Below are 11,041 nucleotides of genomic sequence, written 5' to 3'. Positions count from 1 at the left end.
CGCCCGTGTGCGATTACTTCAGGCCGTGATCGAGCCTGCCAAATTGAAACGACCGTGTGGTCTGCCCGTATGAGGAGGTCCAAGCTGTGTTGATTTCGTACTTTGGCCTATTTTCTTCGTTTTTGGCCCATTTCTCGTTCCTTTCGCTCTCCTGTGCTCTACTAAGTATAAAACATGAAATTAAAGCGTTAGGAGAATCGAATTCACCAATTCTAATAAAAATCATCCATAAAATGTGTTAAACTTGTGGTAAAAATATGTATAAATTACAGTTTATCAATAACCCCAACACTTAAGCATTTGCTTGTCCTCAAGCAAAATTCTCAACTCATAATCAAAATAAATTCTTCTTAGCTTATAATTTCTATCGATAATATCTCAAAATAATCTATAGGTAATCATACATTGAGAATTCAACTAAAAGAACATCGAAGTTTCAATCATTCCAAGTTGAGCATTTTATTCTGAAAACATAGGTGTCTCCCCTCGTCTAGGTAATTACCTTGTATTCAAAATGTCACAGAGTTTTATATCCTCACTAAAGATTCACTCAAATCTCTCGAGGTGTTTAAGGACAATAAATGAAACACTCATTAGTCAATATGCAAAGTTATTACTATAGGCTTGCATGAAAATCAAATCTCCAGCACTATTAATTGAGATGATACATCAATCAAAAGGTCTTTAGAGGGTTGTAATGAGGCTTTGGTTAGGAGTCGTGGTCACAAGCTGAAAGAAAAGGTTAGAATCGAGATTGATTTGAAAAATTACTTAACTAGAAAAATATTTAATCATCACTTACGTACAACATAACTCCTTCTCTGACTATGGAATTTATATACTGAAGCTTACAAACAAAAGATCACTACTAATATGTTTACATGTTTGTTTGTTTGTTTGCTTTTTGTTTTTTTTAAGAACAAGTTAAATAACATAGACTAACTATTATGAACAAGACATAGCTAAGCAATTTATTCAACTTAAATCTCGACAAAAATAGGGATCAAATTAATTTAGGGGATTTTAACAATAATGGGTTAAGGGTTAATATTAAGGGTAATACAAGAAATGGCTTGTTAGCTCAACAGGGTTTACTAATGGTTAATCGTGGAGGTAGGCTTTTCATGGCATGAATGGGTTAATCCTAAGTGCATTTCTCATTTTGACGTATCAAATCAAATGGTGTGGTCTGGACATGCATAATTAAGCAAGTTCTAGAATAATAGTTCAATGCTGACGCACTCAAAGCAATAATAAAAGTGAGCATGAAAGAATTAATAGATGCTCAAAAGGCTCAAGAATCTCACAAAAATTATTGCTTTTTGATGTTTAAAACTTGTGAATTCCAACTCAAATTAATTCCTAAACTTTGGGGAAACAACCTAAGATTTTAAATTCTTAAAAATCAACTTATCATGCTTGATTCTCTAATGTCTTAAAGTTTCAAACAATCAATGCATAAATGCCTATGTTTTAATTTAATATATATCAATCAAAATCATAAATCAATTAAAATTTATCCTAAATATGATATGAAAGCTTTTCAAGAGAACAAGGCAGTCATTCAGGGATTTTTCTGATAGGGAAATGAAGTAAATACCCCCCACACTTAAGATGTACATTGCCCTTAATGTACAAAGATAAATAGGGAAAAAAAATTGTAATCGTAAGATAGGGGGAGAAGTGAAACTTCCTGTATGATGAATTCTTCGAACTGGAGTTTTGGAGAGTAATCGGTGCGAGAGTGGAGGAGGATACTCCTTCAGTGGTAGAGGTTCATTAGTCCATAAGTCATGCGCCAAAAGAATATTATATCTAGTGGTAGCTATGGTCATGGTCGATCAAGAAATGACAGTCGTGGAGGATCAAGAAATGACAGTCGTGGAGAACCTTTCCCGGTGGAGTTTTTAGTTCCTATGCGATGATGAGCTTAAGAGCTCTATATAACTGTGATAAAATCAGGAACTTTCTAGGGGATATTAGGAAGAATAATTACTCATAAAGAAATAACCAAAATTTATAATTAAAAATAAAGTTCTAAAATCTAATAAAAAAATAGTTTTAATAAAAATTAAAAACATAAAATAATTAATAAATGTTTTTAAACATCTTCATTGCTAGATGGTTCACGTGGTGGGATTGGCGATGAGATGTGGAGGTGCTGACAAATCTTCTGTAGAGTAGCATCAATGTTGTCAAATCTTTGAAAACACTGTTGCTCGAATCGAGTGAGGCGCTCAGAGATGTCAGTATATGAAGCCGCCGTATGAACTGGACGAGAGGGTGGTGGTGGCTGAGTCGGTGGTTCCTCGTGCTGTGGAGGGACATCATCAGAAATGTCTTCGTAGGCCTCCTCATTGGTAGATTGGGTGAGACTATATTGAGGAGGGTAGGTTCCTCGGCACTTTTCAATCATCCTCATGCTAAGCATGCTCGAGATGCCTTGTGGAGACATCTGGCCAATAAGGGTTAAGGATGATTCTTGGGCTGCGGTGTTGAGGGGCCAATGGAGATGACCCCCTTTCTATGCCGCTCCATCCGGTGCTGAATCGCGAGGGCGGTGAAATAGGCAAGGTCGATGACGTGCCTGTGCGACATACACCATAAAAAGTAGGCGTCGTGAGTGTTGACGACGCTGGTGCTCTCTCGCCTTCCTATAGTCGTGTGAGCCAAAATGGCGTGTAGGTACCTCAGAGATGGAGGGAGAGCCGATGCCTTGGAGCGGCTAGGATTGTAGGTGGTCCCACCTAGTACTAGTGCGTCCCAGCACCGTGAAAGAGAATGATGGATGTGGCGGTTGAGGGCATGTAAGTGATTCTCCTCCTTGAATTCCTCCGTATATAAACCTAGTGCCGTACCGAATTCTGGGATACTGAGCTGGCGGGCTAACCCACCTAGGCAAAATTGGACCATGCCGGGATCATCGTAGTTTGTCATATGGTCTGAAGATGGAACATTAAGCATAGTTCCATCGTGATCTCGAGGTATGTTGGCTCGATGATCCCAAAGAACAGCTCCTAAGGGTCGGTGGTTAGGAGGACCCGAATTGCTTCAGCCATCTAAACTTGTTCTACCGTAGCCCAATCGATGTAGCGGCCCACAATTAAAGGTCGGGCCCGGAGTATTTGCAATAGTTCTTCTTGGGGGCCGATGGGGAACCTCAGGAAAGGGTGACGAAATTATACGGTAAGACCCGAGGACGATGACCCTCCCTTCCCTTTCTTTGAAACAGGGACATCGGCCTTTTTACCACATGAAGACGACATTGTATACCCTAAAGGGAAGAGATTGGGCATTGAGAATGAAGTTGGGAGCGGCACACGGGCGTGACGGGGAGGCCGTGTGGAATTGCAGCAGTGAGGGTTAGGGTTTTTGAGTAGGGAAGACAATGAATAGTGCAGTGTATTTATAGATTTTGGGGCACACGACCAGGTAACACGCCCGTGTTCCCCAATTTCAGCCCGTGTGATTCACGAATTTTGAATTTGGGCGCGTCTGACATTTAGTACACGCCCGTGTTCCTTAGGCGTGTGGGTGCACACGGCTGTGTCGCACGGTTGTTGTCTGGCGTTGTTCGCTTCTCCCACACCCGTCTATGAAGACCCACGCCCATGTCAATCTAACAGGTTCGACCACGGGTGCTAGACACAGGCGTGTCGCACACTCATGCTGTTTTAACAGGTTCACCCATGGTTCTTCCACACGGGCGTGCGTTTTGGCAGGTTCGACCATGACCATGTCGCACGGCTGTGGCATTTTATCGTAGCCCGTGTTTGGGGAAATCTTTGCCCTATTTTCACACGGCCCTAAGCACGCCCGTGTGCTTGGTCGTGTCTCTGTGGAAAACCTATATTCAAGAGCTTCGTTATTAAGTTAGGTGTTGGAGACTAAATTATAAAGAAGTTAATACAGTTAGTGCTTGGGTTGCCTCCTGAGAAGCGCTTAGTTATAGTCTAAGCTCGACTCACCTCTCCGTTGAATGATCATGGTGGTTTGAGGAGTTTATACTCCTCATTCCTGCTATTAATCTCATCAAAATAAGGTTTTAAACGGGTGTTATTTACCTTAAAAGTGCCGAACTTGGGATGAATCACCTCGATTGTACCGAATGGGAAAATGCTGAGTACCGTAAGAGAGATTTCTTCATTTGGTGTGGTAGAAACAATGTGGGGATCTGCGGCATCTAATAAGACTTTATCTCCAACCTTAAGTTATTTGGAGAGGTATCAAGCTCGTTCTGGCGTAGTTTTGGTTTATCGTGTGTTCTTGGTTTATGTGTTCACCATTCATCTAGCTCCTCTATTTGCAGCCTTCGTTCTTCATGAGTAGGTCCTCTACTATTGCTTGAGAATGACTTATGTGCTTCCTTCAGACTCATTTACTGCAAAGTAGGTTGTACCATATTGTCAGTTTTAATAGAATGATTTAGATGATCACCTTCAATTTTCGATGTGTTGCCAGAATTGTGAGTTTGAAGAGTGAGTGTGTCATCTCCCACACGAAGTAGTTGCTAAAAAGGGCCTTCCTAAAATTAAAGGAGTGTTGCTATCCTCCTTTATGTCTGGAACAATAAAGTCAACGGGAAATATAAATTTATCGATTTTAAGTAGCACATCTTCATTAATACCCCTAGGGAATCTTATAGTTTTATTTTCTAATTGAATGCTCATCCTAGTCTATTTGGGTTTCCCAAGACCTAATTGTTTAAACATTTTGTAGGGCATGACATTAATACTAGCCCCTAAATCAGTTAATGCATTATTAACATCTAAACTACCAATTAAGCAAGGAATCGTAAAACTCCCTGGATCTTTAAGTTTGTTAGGTAGTTTATTCTGGAGAATAGCTGAGCAAACCGCATTTAGCTCCACATGCGACGCATCGTCCAACTTCTGCTTATTTTCTAAAAGCTATTTTAAAAATTTCATTTCGTTTGGCATCTGCGATAGAGCTTCAATAAACGGTAAGTTAATATATAATTTTTTTAAGAGTTTAAGGAATTTACCAAATTGTTCATCTGAGCAGTCTTTCCTTGTCGCGTTGGGTATGGCACACGAGGTTTATATTCGACATTCATTGATTTGTTTTTATTATGACCTACCTCACCTTGACCTTTGCTTACCACAGTTTCTTGCCTCGGTTCTAGCTCAGGCTCAACAACTCCTTCATCATCTTGAATATTAATTAGTTGAGCTGTTCCCTTGGGTTGGGTTCAGTATTACTTGGCAAGCTACCTTGTGGTCGTTCGGAGATTAGTTTGGAAAGCTGGCCTATCTGAGTTTCGAGCCCTTGGATCAATGGTTGTTGATTTTTAAATGCTGTTTCGGTGTTCTAGAAACGTGTTTTTGACACTGAGATAAACTTTGAGAGCATCTCTTCAAGGTTCGGCTTCTTTTCCTATTGGTAGGGTGGTTGTTGGTAGCCTGGAGGTGGCCTTTGATTTCCTTGACCGCCTCACGAGAAATTTGGGTGGTCTTCCAACCTGCATTGTAAGTGTTACTATATGGATTGTTTTGAGATCGAGGATTATTACCCATGTAATTTAACTGCTCGTTATCCATGTTGTGGACATAAGGTTGGTACTCCGAATTGCTTGGTCCACCTCCACTTGCTCGCACTGCATTACTAGGTGAACCTGTGAAGAACTAAGAAAACCATCAATTTTCTTATTCAAGAGTTCTACCTGATTAGAGAGCATGGTGATCGAATTGACATTATAAACACCGGTTGTTTTCATTGCTTTTGTCCTCATGACTTGCCACTAATAGTTATTCAGTGACATCTCCTCTATAAACTCATAAGCATCTTCAGGTGTTTTATTATTGATGGTTCCGCCAGTAGCTGCGTCAACCATTTGTCGAGTCGAAGGATTCAGGCCATTATGGAACGTTTGAACCTGAAGCCAAAGCGGTAACCCATGGTGAGGGCACCTTCTCAGTAAGTCTTTGTATCTCTTCCATGCATCATAAAGAGTTTCTAAGTCCATCTGCACAAACGAAGAGATATCATTACGTAATTTGGCCGTTTTAACCGGCAGAAAATATTTTAATAGAAATTTTTCAGTTATTTGTTCCCAAGTAGTGATTGACCCTCATGGTAACGAGTTCAACCATTTTTTTGCTTTGTTTCTCAATGAAAAAGGGAATAACCGAAGACGAATGGCATCATCAGAAACACCATTAATTTTAAATGTATCGCATAGTTCCAATAAGTTTGTTAAGTGAGCATTTGGATCTTCATCTTGCAAACCATCAAACTGAACAAACTGTTGTATCATTTGAATTGTGTTAGGTTTCAGTTCAAAAGTATTTGCAGCGACAGCAGGTCTAACTATGCTTGATTCAGTTCCTGTTAAAGAAGGTTTAGCATAATCATACATAGTACGTGGAGCAGGATTTTGATTAACCGCAATTGCAAGAGGTAGCTGATTGACTTAGTTTTTAGCCATCTCTTCGGTTGGGGGTTATGTATCGTCCTCTTGCTTTTTCTCTGTGTATCTTAAGCTTCGCCTTATTTCTCTTTGGTGTCTGTGAACTGTGCGATCGATTTCTTCGTCAAAAAGTAGTGGTCCTGACGGGTTTCTTCTAGTCATAAACTATAAAAACCTGCCAAGAGAAAGATAAAGTAAATTAATAAATAATAAAAAATTAAATTGCAAGAAAATATAAATGGTTAAAGTAATAAAAATTGAGCGTTCCTAATATCTTAGCTCCCCGGCAACGGCGCCAAAAACTTGATCGCGTGATTTCGTGATAGGTTTTAATTATTTATAATTAATTTTTCTTGAAACTAACTATTATCACGATATAGGTAAGTGTATCTATAGAATAGTAGTATAGTTTTAGCAAGACCGGATTGTCGAACCCAAAGGAACTAAAAGTACTAGTAATGACAATCTTTTTATTATCTGGCCCAGGAATAATGGGATTTGTTTTAACTAACTAATTAACTAAACTAAGAATTCATAGAAAATAGAATTGGGGAATTACTTTTGGAAAAACGATTGAATTAAGACAATACCTAAGGAAAAATCCACCTAGACTTCATTTGTTATTTGACTCTGAATCGGATGATTTATTCATTTGACTTGATCCGTAGAAATCCTTAAGTTATATTATTATCCCTCTCGAGACTAACAACGTCTAACCCTAGGTTGAATAATTGAAATCTCTTTCTAATTAACTCCCTAGGGTTGCATTAACTCGATCTATGAATCCCCTTATTAGGTTTCACCCTAATCCGGCAAAATCTTGTCACCCTATCTCTAGGCTCGCAATCAACTCCGCTTAATTATGACAAATGTACTCTTAGACAGGGTCTATTCCTCCTCTGAATAAGAGCTTAACTTGAATCAAAATCCTGGAATATCAAAACAAGAATTAAGATCACATAATTAAGAACAAGTCAAATATTTATCATACAATTCAGATAATAATAACAAGATCTTTCTTAGGTTTCATTCCCCTTAGGTATTTAGGGGTTTTAGTTCATAACTAAAAAGGTAAACATCTCAGAAGAATAATGAATACAAAACATAAAGAAAAACCCAAAATTCCTAGAGGGAAATTGAGGGGAGATCTTCAGTCTTGATGATGAATCTGGCTTCTAAGATGAAACAATCGGCTTTCCTTGAATAGTTCCCTGCTTCCTTCTCTGTTTCCCCTTTTTCCTTCTCCTCTAGGGTGTATTTATAGGCTTTAGAATGCCTAAGAACCCTCAAAATTGGCCTTTTTCGAATTGGACTCAACTTGGGCTCTGTAGGAACACACCCGTGTGCAATTGCTTAAGGCTGTGGTCAAGCCTGTTAAATAGGCACGAGCGTGTGGTCCACCCGTGTGAGTCATGCTTTGATTCTGCCAAATTGACACGGTCGTGTGGTCTGTCCATGTGAGGAGGTCCAGGCCGTGTTGATTTCGTACGTTGGCCCATTTTTTCCGTTTTTGGCCCGTTTCTCGTTCTTGTCACTCTCCTATGCTCACCTAAGTATAAAACATGAAATTAAGACATTAGGAGCATCAAATTCACCAATTTCAAAGAAAATTCATCCATAAAATGTGCTAAGCATGGGATAAAAATATGTATGAATTACGGTTTATCATATATCTAAAGTGTGTTCTTTGGCCTATGATAACTATGTTAATTATGATCATGCTTCTGGTTGATTATAGTAACGTAGTGATTCCGATATCTGGATTTCTCTAAATCTTCGTGAAAAATTTGACATCGGCAAGGACATAAGTGGTGAAAATGTGAATTTTAATTGGTATGGTGGAATTCTTTTCTCAAGTAAGTTAATCGAAGTTGATGCATTCAATTGAGATATCCTTGTTACTTGAGTTAATGCATTTGAAATGGTTTTTGATTGGCATGATAAGTGAACTTTGAATGATTACATGTTGAATCGTTCTATCGACTGGAAGAGAGAATTTCTTGAAATGTCTTTTATTGATGATTAAGACCGACTTGGTTGATTCAATGGTTGATTCAATCGGTATTGGTTATTGTTTGAAAGATTAAATGAGGTATTCATGTTTGGGAATAAAATTTTATTTCTTTAAGGGTTAAAGACGATTAGTCTAAATGAAAAGTGTATATTCCCTAGCAAACTTTGATATGATTTAGAATTACTATGAATGATAAAGTTATCGCCTTGTGAAAGTTGAACGATCTATTGCATGTTAGTAAAGTTTGGAACAGACGAGAACATTGTTAATCAAAACATTAGATCTGGTTCAGCCTACATCGAGCAAGAAATTCTTGATTTTCAGTATGTGTCATTAAATGGATTGTGATGCGTTTTAAGACTAAAAGGCAATTTGATAGCTCAACATATCCAATGTTATAGCCAGATCTAAATCTTTGATATCATAGATGATTAAAGTTGTTAAATGATGATGAGATAGTTATTGTATGATCTTCGAGAAAAGCAAAATACAATCACTAGGGTTTGGACAGAAAATCCAGAGCTAATACAGAAAGTCACAAGAAAACTCATAGGAGTAATGTATTGGTATTCGATTTTGGAACTCGACATTTCTAATCTTTGCACTTGAATACATGAAATGTTATCAGGATTAAAGTCGAATATCAGGAAATGTCAGAACGATTTTCGTCAATGGTGGTAATTGAATGGAAATGGGAATGAGATTACTATAGATTTCATATCAGGATTATTCCTATCTTTGAAAGAGAAAGATGTAATGTGGCTTGTTGTTAAGTATTTGATGAATCTGCAAATCATGTCGGCATGTACTGAATTTTCGCTCATCAGACTTATGAAATTAAGTATCTTTGAGATTGTTGAATTTCTTAAAATGCTAGTTTTGTTAATCGGGTTGAGATCTGGGATTTATATCGTGAATTATTGAAAAAGCTAAATAAGGCTCTAAATTTTAATAACGACCAGAGGTTGAATTAGTAAACTATCGGGCTGTATAAAATCATAGAGAGCTTAAGGCCATGATGATCAGACTGGCTACGCCATTTCAATCCGAGAGGATTCAAGTATAATGTTATATATGTTCTATGATGGTATGGATTCAACCCTTGTGTACATGAATTCCCTGATGGAAATCAAGATTCGGTTGATGTGTCGTATAACAAAGAATTGCTCATGAATTTAGTATGAAAAATTAAAGAGCTAAGGATTTAGCATAGCCTGAGTAAAATTTCTTTAGAAATGATTATGAGATAGTAGAGTTTATGTGAAAACCAAACCACTTTTCTGGTAAGATTTTCGGGGACAAAAATCCCTAAAAGAGGGGAGAATTGTAACATCCCGAATTAGGGCTTAGTCAAAACAGTGGGTTTAAGACTACAAGTCCAAATTAGAAATAATTATTTTATGATTATATTATGGTTTTTGATATGTTTATATGCTTGTGTAAAAATTTCATGAAGAAATTCTATGTGGAAAGTGCTTAATTTGACTTTAAGGACTAAATTGAATAAATTGTAAAAGTTGAGTTCTAGAAGCTTTAAGCATGAAATTGAATTGAATTATTAATTAGAGGTCATTAAAGAGTAAATTGACCAAGTTTTAAAAATTTGGACAAAAATGAGCTTGTGTGGTAAAAATTTCAAAGAATGGTTAAAAGGGGAATTTGGTCATTTGGTAAATAAATGAATTAAAAAGGGAAAATAAGCCAAAATTTCTCATCGTCTTCCCCATTCAACCAAAAATTAGAAGGAACCATGGCAAGGGCTTATGTTCAAGCTTCCAAGCTCATTTGTAAGTGATCCCGAGCCCTGTTTCTAATGTTCTATTCATTATTAAAGTCATTGTAACATTATCTACTCATTTCTACTCATATTTTTAGCTAGGGTTCATGTTTAAAAATTTACCCATGCATGACATGTTAGTATTTTGAAGATTAATGGAAGAATATGAAAGATTGAAGTATGTTTAACAACTTTTACTAGGTGATTTTTCATGAAAACACCTAAAAAGGACTAAAATGTAAAAGTTGTAAAATGGTAGTAAATGTGTGAAATGAAAGAGAAATGTGGGCTGCTACAAGAGTAATAAAGGTTTGGCTAGGCTTAAAGTACAAGAAAAACGAACACATTTCATTTTCGAGCCTGGGGGTTAAATTGTAAATATGTGAAAGTTTAGGGGTAAAAATGAAAATTTTTAAAAGTATGATTTTTGGGTCAATTTGAGTAATATAAGTAATAAATAAGCTATATTTGAAATTTTAGATCAAGAAAACTGAGATTCAAGCTTAAATCGGGAAAGTACGAGATTGTGGACTAAAATGAAATAATTAGCTGTGCTCGGATTTGAGGTAAGTTTGTACATCAATAATAATGCAATGTTATACTTGAATGTTAATTCTTGATATTACATGAATTGTAAGTTCATATGCAAATAATGTGGTGTTGTAGCATGTTTTTAATGTTTTGATATTATGTGATAATGTTTTCTTGTTGTTATGAGTTATGCTTATTGGTTGTTATGAAAGCATAAATGATATTATGGCTGTTACATACAACATCGGGAGCAAGTACAACAAATTATGCCATGTGCAAGTGAGGAAAA

General features: G+C 37.1%; 1 non-coding gene across 1 annotated transcript; it reads left to right on the top strand.

Moving 5' to 3' along the window:
- The first annotated feature begins 5,912 nt into the window (after positions 1-5,912).
- On the top strand, positions 5,913-6,019 carry LOC121208393 (small nucleolar RNA R71). Its single transcript, XR_005903412.1, has one exon. It is a non-coding gene; the product is annotated as a small nucleolar RNA R71 (small nucleolar RNA).
- The last annotated feature ends 5,022 nt before the right edge of the window (positions 6,020-11,041 follow it).

This window comes from Gossypium hirsutum, chromosome A01, assembly GCF_007990345.1.
Source record: "Gossypium hirsutum isolate 1008001.06 chromosome A01, Gossypium_hirsutum_v2.1, whole genome shotgun sequence".
Taxonomy (NCBI): Eukaryota; Viridiplantae; Streptophyta; class Magnoliopsida; order Malvales; family Malvaceae; genus Gossypium; species Gossypium hirsutum.
Note: the sequence above shows the minus strand (reverse complement) of the source record. Positions and strands in the feature narration are given on the sequence as shown.